The following is a 10,999-nucleotide window of genomic DNA, read 5'->3' on the forward strand; positions in this document are numbered from 1 at the left end:
GTCCATAATACGTGAAGATAGACAGCAATTTTTTTACATTTTATTTATTTTTTCAGTGAATCCCACCGAAAGTTTTAGACGTCTTTAGATTACACACAAATCAAATGAATACGCTGGCGTTAATCACGAATCATAATTTTATTTATTTCATCACAATGTTTGTTACATCACTTCTCAAATTTAAAAGTTAACATTTGACAAGTAGCATTGCGATTTTTCAGCATTTTAAATAACAAATAACTAATATCGCTGACTGGACTCGTGTTATCCAGAACAGCTATATTTTGGTAATCTTCCTGGTTTAAATTTCGGCCATTTCTTGATTATTTGGTAGCATTTGTCTCCTGGACAAGTAGTACAAGATGCGTCACGATGCCCATGCAGTTGGTAGTTCTTGATTATTGCACCCTTTAGAATTAAAATATAGTTTAGCTCAGAGAGGTTTAGACAAACAATACTTTAAGGAATATGCTATCCATAGTTACTTGTAAATTACAAATATTATACGAGAGGGATCTGTAAAGTTCTGTTAAACATCTAGAACAAAACTGATATTAAAGCAACACTGATATAACCACAAAAAAGGACATATGGGGACATAGGAATATAAGAACATAAGTTACCCTAATAACTCCGCCTACCACTATGTCTTTCGTTTTGTTATATCAGTTGTTTTAATATCATTTTTGTTCTAGGTGTTTATCAGAACGTTCGAGATCTCCCCCTCGTATATATGGACTTGCAATTAGCATTCTTTCAAATAACACCTAAAACATTCAATATAAGATAACAACGGAGATGTTTCACATACTTACTTTCTGAACACCACATGCTATCAAATTCTTGGCTGCATTCAACATGGATTCAGGTGGATTCCTCTTCTGGAAATTTCCCATTAATGAGATACCAATGCCATCTCTGTTGTAGTTAAGAGTATGAGCACCGACTTTCTTCCAACCCCTTCCCTCATATACCCTACCATCCCCTCCTATGAGAAAGCTGTATCCGATGTCAGAAAAACCTAAAATGAAAGAAATATGAAATGTATTAATTTACAAGACAAGTGAATATAAGATACAATTTTATTAGCAGTACAGAAAACGAACAATTTAGTGTATAGAATATATTTATTAATAACATGTGAGTTAAACTACTATGCAACGTAATTTGGGTTTTCTTTAGTTAATTATTTCTCATCTTTCGAAATAATTCCTGAGAACTAAACAAATATGGCATCTGATTACATTGATTTGTTCAAATCATCTTTGTTCCTCTCACCATTGCGTACAGAGTCCATGTGAAAGAAGGTCATTGGGCATAATATGTAAGCAAAGCGTGTGTACTGAAATTAGTGGTCCAACATAATTACCAAAGTTTATATCGACATAATATCACTCTTAATTTCTTATAGTGTAATAAAGAATTATGAAATTCTTTCACAGTTTTACTTAAAGTCTAAAACATTCAGATAAAAAAATGCTTATTACTCAGACAGCAAATTAAATGCCTGCTAGCATAAGTAGGCATTATTTTTGTTTTCGAAATGATCAGTCACAATATTCAGAGAAGTTATTTTACAGCGCTCGATTTCTCTGTTTCATATTTTCTTTCATTATTTTCCTTATCTATTTATGAATTAATAAAACATTCTTTAAACTGTTTTAAATTCACTTTCAGAATATTAACGTAATCTGAGAAAGACTTACCGCGTTTGTTTTGATGATAGCTCTGAATGTTTTTAATTTCTTTTATACAACTGGCTTTGTTGGAACAATATGCACCTTCAGTGTGGTGGATAAATACGTATATGGCTGCGCCCGTATTCTGAAGGGGTCGTTTAGGAGGCTTGGCACCCCATCCCTTACGATTAACTATTTCCACACGAGGACATCCTAGAAATATTCACGAAATTGAAAGAATTAAACAAAGTATACCAACAAAATAATTGAATTTAGAAGAATAAAATATTTCCCTTGTTCCTTTATTATTCTTCCATCATTTCTTTACAAGTTAGTAAAGTGGATTAAAAATAGTAGGTTCTTACCATTAGATTCGAGCACAAACAATGCAACTAAAGCCATTGAACACAGTGGAGAAATTAGGATTTTAAAAAACATTGCACCACTAAATTTATAAACAGATTAAAATTTTATCGAAATAGACTACAAAATTGAATTAGGTAATGAGAAGCTCTTCTTCAGGGAATAGCGCAAGTTGAATGATTCCAAAAGACACTCGCGAGCATTTATATCCACTACTTAGAATACTGAACAAAGAATGGAGTTTGTCACTCTGGTATGTCTAGCGAATGACATACGTATAAGCAATGATTGACGGTGAAATATTACGTTTTGCACATGAAACAGTTTTTTGAAACACTTCAATTCCACAGTTATGGCGGATGTTTGTTGAGTTTACTTAAAATGCAAACCACATAGATCAGAAAACCCTCCTTTGTAAAATGCGACAGGTGTTGCTACACCTGTCACTGTTCTACTTATGTTTTATATTTTGTGTCGTCATTTTTTTATGATGAAATGCTTTATGCTTTATGTTTTGCTTAAAGCATAAAGCTTAAAGGCGTAAGTTTCTTTGCTTTTTCCATGCTTTATGATGAAATGCTATGTTTTATAAATGAAACAGTTTTTCGAAACTCTGGAAATGTCTCAGCGCCTTTCTTACTTTAGGAGACGGGATAGCTGCCAATTCAGATTATTTTTCTACTGAATACAGGAAATGCAGACGAAACTTTTATATGCCTTTCATAGATGTAAATTTTTCTTCATCACCATAACTGCTTCCGATGTAATAATTGCCCATATTTCTACTCCTGCGTACTTTTCTTCGCTAAACGTTTTCCATATATTAATAAACTTTATAACTGTCCAACACATTTTATGAAATATAAATTGACTTCAAACATATTTGATAATATGAAATGTGTTTGAATAAAATATGTACTCTAAAGATAAAGATTTTTTTAACCTTAATTCGAAATCCATTCAAAAAATTTTCGAGTCGTTTCAGTTTTTGTTTCATTTGACCTTCTTGTAAAGCTAAAATTACCAACATTAAGTATAATAGTCTCAGAAAAGTTTGCAGTGAAATTTATCAAGAGGAAAAATGATGGTCCTGGCTATTTAGTGTTGGAAGTAAAATTTTGATTGTAAATGAAATTTTAGAACACATTAACGCTTCATATACCTTGGGTACTGTTGATATATATAAAAACTGGAACGGAATCCAAAATGTCAGTTTTATAAAGATAACAGGGATTTTCAGTGATGCTTTTTAGGTTTAGCTATATTAAAAAGCACAAAACAATAAGATTTTATAAAGTTTTGACACGATCTTCTCTGTTGTAAGAAAATAAATTTTGGACCACAAAAACAACAGGAGAAGAAAATAATAGAAAGACCAGAAATACAATTACAGAATGGTAGGTTTAGAGTCCGTGAAAAAACATACAAATAGATGGAATACAAATGAAGAAGACATGGATCGAAAATATGAAAGAATGGACAATTCGAGACTTCCAAAAATGATAATACTCTGATGCGATCTGCAGAAAAGAGAAGTCAAGCATAACAAGAAGGGGAAAAAAAGATGCAAATAAATTACAACATGCCAGTGGGCCTAAATCCATGGTAGAATGTGATTTAAGAAGAACATTAAAGTTCGCAGTTCCTAATAAAGTTCTTAAATAAACCATTAAACATTCCCGAGTATGTCAATGAAGTTACATTACAGTTTCTTATTTTCCCTTTTAATAACGTCACATCTTAGATCGTATATGATTTATATTTAGTTTTTCTTCCTGTTTTGCGGAAAGTAAAATCTTGTTGAATATTTGCGATTTTGGCAGACGTCATTATAAAAGGATGCATCCATTTTATAATGCTTTCTAACCCTGCCTTACTTGTTTTGTTGCTGATTATTATTAATAAGTAATATTTACTATTATATAATATAATAAGAAAAGTTGACATCATATTCTTGTCATTAAATTTATATATAGTATATACACGTGTGTATACAACTGAGTCGGCGACTGATTGAGACGTCAGACTACGTTGAGAAATTTACTTCTCTTAGTATCTGACTAATAACTGATAATATTTGGAGAAAAAAGAAACACTGAAACTGTTTATGAAGAAAAACTAAAAATGAAACTGAGAATAATTTCTATTAATAAATTCGCAAAAAATAGAACTTTGCTTGCGATAGCTGGGAATCGAAAACGTGGGTCAGCTGCTTGGAAGGCAGCTATGCCAACCTTATATTTTATTTTTACAATAGCATCCATGTACATTTGGAAGAACTATTTACAGGTATTTACAATATGCACATAGCATTCTTATTTATTATTATTTATTATTATTATCATTCCTGATACCTCCAAGGAGTCCGAAGACTCGTCGCGGGAGGACACCTACAACTGTCTCTACCACGACACCGAACCTCTATTACGAATAATCTCCATCAACGCCATCTACCGTCTACCTCCACCACCACCACCACATTTAAGTTAACATTTTCATTGACATTTCATTTTCATTTACAACAAAATAACATACTCAATATCTATTTCCATCTACAGTCCGTTACAACGTTTGCGCAGTTATTTTAGGCCATATATCATCAGTTGCATATTGAATTGATGCATTATTATTACCTATTCTATACCACCATCGCACATGTGTTAGGTGTTCCTGTAACATAGTTCAGAATCAGACTAGTGTCTGTTCCAATTGTAACAAAAACGATGTCACTAAAGGAAGTCAATGATCTGAAACACCATCCTTAGCATATCAGTTTTGCTCTAAAAGTACAACTGCGCCTGTAGTTGTACGTTTATAGACTGAATGAACGTTAATCTGAGTGATTTTATTTCTCCAAATTCTCAAAGTATTGAAAGCAAGATATGCACTTTGTCTATGCAGATTTCACCAGAGCACTTAACATGGTCGTCCGCAGAATATTTTCAGGGTGGGGGCAAAACTTGGAGACAAATAATTAAATTTTTATTTAATTATTTATTTATTTTTTTCTTTTTCACAAGTTGATCCCGGGGGGTGGGGCCCGTTTGCCACCCTCACCCATCTACGAACTTCCATGGAACTTAATCTTTTAAAAATTAGACAAATTCCTGTATATTATATGAGGGACCAGATAATTTTCCAGTGGGGGTGGGAGAGAGCAAAGCTTGGAGACAAATAATTAGATCAATACATTTTAATTTATAATTATTGATGTAATTAAATAATTAAATCAATAAAAGTTTTTTAGATTTTTTGATGTAATTATTTGCCTACGTAAACTATAAATACATTATTTTCATTTTACACCGATTTTAATGATCTTTAATTCTTGGGGAAAAAAATAATCGGAATTAATAGTTTTTAGGACAATTTCATATATAAAAAAAATTGACCGGCATTTTTAAAATTAACTAACCAATTTAAAACTAACAAGTAAAATAATCTTAAATTACATACACTTAACTTTTGAAAATGTATTTTTCTGTTTAAATTTGTTTCACTATAAATTTTCAACTCACACTTCACTCAGTGATTTAATAGACACAAACGGCAAACGAACACTTGTCGCTGTTCACAACAGTTCATTTTTTTCATAAATCAGAAAAAGATGAACCATAAACACTTTATTGCTACAATAAAACATGTGTTCTATGGCTACCCGGCCGTGGGTTGAAACAGGTCAACCCATAATAAAATTTTAAGACAGAATAAGCGTCCCATGTTCGAAGGTGTAAGATTTCATATCTGAATTACTTTTACTATTATATTTTGTGGAATTTTTTACTCGATCCCGGGGGGTTCCCCGTTGTCTCTGCGGACGCATATTACCGTATTATTGACTTTTTATCGATGTATGAAAGTTTCGAGAGTGTATAGCGCATCAGCGCTCATCTTAATTGGTCCAATGCAATTAATTGCAAGATAACTTTGAATACTTCTGCAGTGGGGGGGAGGGACATTGGTTTGTTTTAGGATTTATTATAAAACAACAATGAAGGAGAATGCTATATTTGGTTGGTATATTTGAAATATTCAAAGATGAGCCATTTGTTTTAAGAATGTGACAATAGGAAAGAATAAGTGTGAGTAGAAATACTTTCATTAATGTAAACGAATTATTAATAATTAACATTTGTGATATGTGTGTCATATAAGTTGCTGGGTAGAGCGAATAGCACAAGCGTATAAAGTATAGACATGAATAAATGAATTTATGATGACATAATTGAAAAAAAAAACTTAACGAGGAGACAGAGAGTATGACAGGAATAAAGTTGTAAAATTTGTTGCCCATGTTATGTGTATTTCTTTGGTCTGTGCATATTTGGCTCCGTTTTCCAAGAATTCTTTTTTTGTTTACCGAGACTCAAAATTCATTACAACCGATCATTTTATCGGAAATATCCACACTTACGGGAATCCTACATTAATCAGTTTTTTTTAGTACGTCTTATCAGTCTGATATCTGCTGGTATTTTTTTAAACCGTTCAGAAGCGTGGCTAGGTGAGCTCAAAATGTTAGCTCACCTAGCCACGCCTTCTAAACCGTTTAAAAATACTACAACGCTAAACATTTGACGCGCTGTGCTCTCTTTGCATATTATCAAAGGGCGCAAAGGTTTATGTATTTTGAAAGCACACCCGGGTTGTTAACGCGAATGTGACGCAATGTTTACGCGTCCAAAAGTGCCCTCTTCATGAAGCACTAATGCTTCATTATCCTCAAATGGTATAATGGTAGAAATGGGCAATGAAGCATTAGTATGTTGTGTTTAATTTTAGGAATCTTTCAAAATCTGCAAACAATTAGAGGAGTCTTTAACGGGAATAAATGCAAAAATACAATATCAGTGATACTGATATTTCGTGGATGAGCACAGCACACCTAGCACACCTGGAATATTCGCCCTGGTTAAATAAGGTTATATAAGCCCATTCTCACTCTTTTCATAAACTCAATTTTAATTAGACTAAAACTGTGTATCCCAATAACGTAAGGGAAAACTCACCGAGACTAACTACAAATATATTACTATTACATATGGACAGAACTAACACAAATAATAAATACGTATTGAATTTCTCCTATGCCAATATTAATCTACTTTTGCACTGAAAACGATTACAATAATGTGTCAAAGTAGTGATAGTGTCAATAATAATTTTCACCGAGGGTTACAATCGTGAATTTTCAGGAAGATGATATGCCTATCCGATACTTAGTATTCCTTTTACACCAATACTTGCATTTAAAAAATATATTAATGTTAAGAATTAACCCCCCCCCCTCTATGACTGAATACAAACTGTATGAGCAAAAGTGCAATGAATGTGACGTACGGAGCAGTGTTTTTTTTTATAAATTTTACCCCCCCCCCCCACCCACACAAACAAACTGCAAATGTTACTGTTATCCTTGCACTGAAACTGACTGATCAAATTATATTATTAACAATATAGTTTCTATCAAGACAGCTCACTCCTACATTCAGATTAGGCATGGTGTGACTGCTATTAGTCCGTTTAGAAATAACACTTTTATTTAGAAAGGTATTAGTTATATGGATTCTCATATTAGACTAATAACTAACATTCTATTTGGAATGTATAATGTATTTTAATGTATTTTACAATATTTAAATATTTAAAAATTTCCATTATATTTGGAAATTTTTAAATATTTAAATATTGCAAAATACATTAAACAGGCTTAGCGAATATGGGCTGGCTATATTGTCAGATGGAGTGACGGAAGATGGACTAGAAAAACAACAGAGTGGAGACCAATGGAGGGATGAACTGGAACAAATTGCATGAGTGAGATGGACGGGAAAGGCAGAAAACCATGGGGGAGACCTTCGTCCAGCAGTGGGCAGAAGCAAAAGGTTGAAGAAGAAGAAGAAGAAGAAGATATATGGAAAAGGTATTACTTGTTTAGAGCGTAAGCATTGTTGATAACCACAGGGACATTTATCTCATTCGTCTCATCCAGAACAGGCGCATTTTTGTTTATTCTTCCTCCTTAAATCGTAGCCATTTCTTCATGATGATGATGATGATGATGATGATGCAGCTAGAGCCATTTCGATATGAGATGGTGATCGACGCAAAATGTCGGAGACATTTCGCTCAAATGGAAGTAAGAACATTATGATTCCACTGTATCGGGCTTTGATCAGATCGCATGTGGATTACTATGCACAGATGTCGTCACCTAGCCTTCAAAAGGATGGAGCGATATTGTTAGGGGTCCAAAGATGATTGAATAAGCTGTTCCAAGAGTTTCTCTACTGCGCATATTGCCACTCTGTTCTTCCATCTAATTAAGAATGAATTTATGACAAGTCACACAAACATTGATAGTTATACTGCAATAACACTGAATCTCCATCGAAAACCAATCTCAGCAAATAATAATAACAACAATAATAATAATAATAATACAGGCCATTCGACATGCAAAACAAACCACAATCACCCTAACCCAGTGGTCGCCAAAGTGGTCGATATTGACCCCCAGGGGTCGACCATTGTTAGGTGTCGATAGAAAAATATAAGACATCATTATACGAGTAATATTTAATTCGGTTGACTTGGATTACCTCCATCCTGAATGACAACGCAATTAAAAGTGATCGTGGGAACAGTGACATGAATAGGACCTGTAAGATGGAGCAAGGTCATGAAAATAGTTGGAGGCCACTCAAGTAGGCCCAAAATGACATATTTACCATTAACGGATGTCGTGGTTACCGCCTGGCCAGCGCGGGGGGGGGGGGCAGATTGCAACAGGTACGCGGTTGCTTATTTATTTATACTTACACGTAAACGATCCCATTCTCATTTTTGCGCATCGACATAAAAGTGAGCGTTAATGTTCTAAAATTCATCAACGAACATATTATAATTCAATCGTTATTCATTCACGAACTAAACTTCTCTATGTTAAAGAGTTGAGCAGGGCTGGTAGTAATACCAGTGATATTAATACCAGTAGTTTATTAATACCAGTATATTAATATCACTAGTAATACCCGTGATATTACTAGTGATAGTAATAGTAGTAGTAATAGTAATATAATAATATATACTATATTATACATACAATAAACATTGTAACTATAAAATAAACAATCTAAAACTCACATAAGCGTCTTTTTTGCTTGTCCTATTATAATTATGTAATAAAAATGTAAAATAGAAGGGTTCGATAAAAAGTCAAGAAACTCTTGAATGGCTCGACGATCAAAGAAGTTTGGCGACTCCTGCCCTAACCTAATAGATCTTTCTCATCCAGTTTACAATTATCCTTAGTAGTAACAACAAAACAAACGTCGTTGGCCAAAACTCGCAGTAATCAAGACCATACAACTTACTCTTCACATAAGCCCAAATCGCAGATATATTCACTACTATTCACATTCAATGCCAAAATGACAGATTTCACAATTCCCTTTCTCACGAAAATGGCACCTTTACCTTTGTGAAATCTGACATTGCTTTTCCATAGAATGACTAGCTTAGAATCTCTTGTGTTTAACCGCCTCTGACTCAAGGCTTCCTAGCTCCATTTGGTAACATTCATGTACTGCATTTAATGGTCTCCAAACTCTGATAACCAATCAGACCTCTTCACTTCCTCTCTATCTGCATTCCAGCCATCAAAATCGTGAGGTCATCTTCCCAAGCAACCTTAATTCGCAGTTTCACCTGGATTCCCTTTTCTAACGTCATAGACCGAACTGTACGACATGTAGAAATTTCTGTTATAAGCTATTACCTAATGCAAATCATATACCGGTATATATACATACCTGAATTCTTGATAACCCTTTTCACTGTCTAAATTTTTAACTGTTTCTTCTTCCATATATACTGTAGAGGTTACCTGTCCTGAGGGAAACTCAGACCACAATTTGTGTATTCTCCTATCTCACAGCATGTGCCTTCTCCAATAACACCCAGCCTCATGTCCTTGAGCAATCAGCAGTTCCAAGTGCGACGACCTTCCTAATTTCAACTTCTCCTTTCCATACTCTGGGTATTGCTTCCACTCCTACCTGAACAACTGTTCTTAGCGAGACACAGAAATCATCCTCGCTGATATCAAGATCTCCTTCTCTATTCTATCGGAAATCCTGGTTCCACAGAAAGAGAAAAGGAGGAGTTGAATAAAAAATGCAATCAAGATCTTCAGCTTCAAACAACAGTCTAATCTGAAGCACGTAACAAACACAAAACGATCATCGGAAAATCTAAATCTGATTCCAAAATTCAAACAGTAAAAAACTTGTCTCCTGTTCAAATGGAAGCTGTGCCCTGTGGCCCTGCACATCCACATCTCTCTCTCTCTCTCACTCACTCTTGACCTGATAGCACAATTATTATAGCACCCATAGATAAACTTGTACTTCTAGCATAGGTATTTTCCTCCAACTTCAGCATAGATAGTAAAGACAAATCGCCTCCTACCATACTAGAATCCCAGCATCGTATGTCTCTTGTAGTTTTTCGGTGAAAAGACATCAGATAAAAAACTTTGACACTAAAAAGTCTTCATAGCAGTGTTCTGGTGGCATCTCTCCAATTATATTCAAACATTGTGCTCCAGAGCTAACACCTCTTCAGAGTTGTCTCTACAGTGTTTAATACTCGAGCGTCACTTATCTCAATGCTTTGAAGGAATCATATGTATTACCTATTACACAAAGAAAAGATAAAAGTCTTCCACCTAATTTCCGACCAATTGCCATTACCACAGTCTTCTTCAAAATAGAAAAAAAATCGAGAAAATCATCCCTGGCGTAACGTCCACATTACTTAAATGCTAATATTTAATGAGGACTACCACTTAGGATTTTGCCATTCAAGATACACAGCTGACCTCAGATTACATTCCCTACCACTGGACAGTGCCATGGAAAGGAGCCATGGACCAACCTATCTCTTATTCGGAG

General features: G+C 34.2%; 1 pseudogene; it reads right to left on the reverse strand.

The window, feature by feature from the left end:
* Window positions 1–264: 264 nt before the first annotated feature.
* On the reverse strand, window positions 265–9,912 carry LOC150110149 (peptidoglycan-recognition protein SC2-like; annotated as a pseudogene).
* Between the last annotated feature and the right edge of the window lie 1,087 nt (window positions 9,913–10,999).

This window comes from Typopeltis vanoorti, chromosome 1 (genome assembly GCF_054136105.1).
Source record: "Typopeltis vanoorti isolate ZY-2024b chromosome 1, IOZ_Tvanoo_1.0, whole genome shotgun sequence".
Lineage (NCBI taxonomy): Eukaryota > Metazoa > Arthropoda > Arachnida > Uropygi > Thelyphonidae > Typopeltis > Typopeltis vanoorti.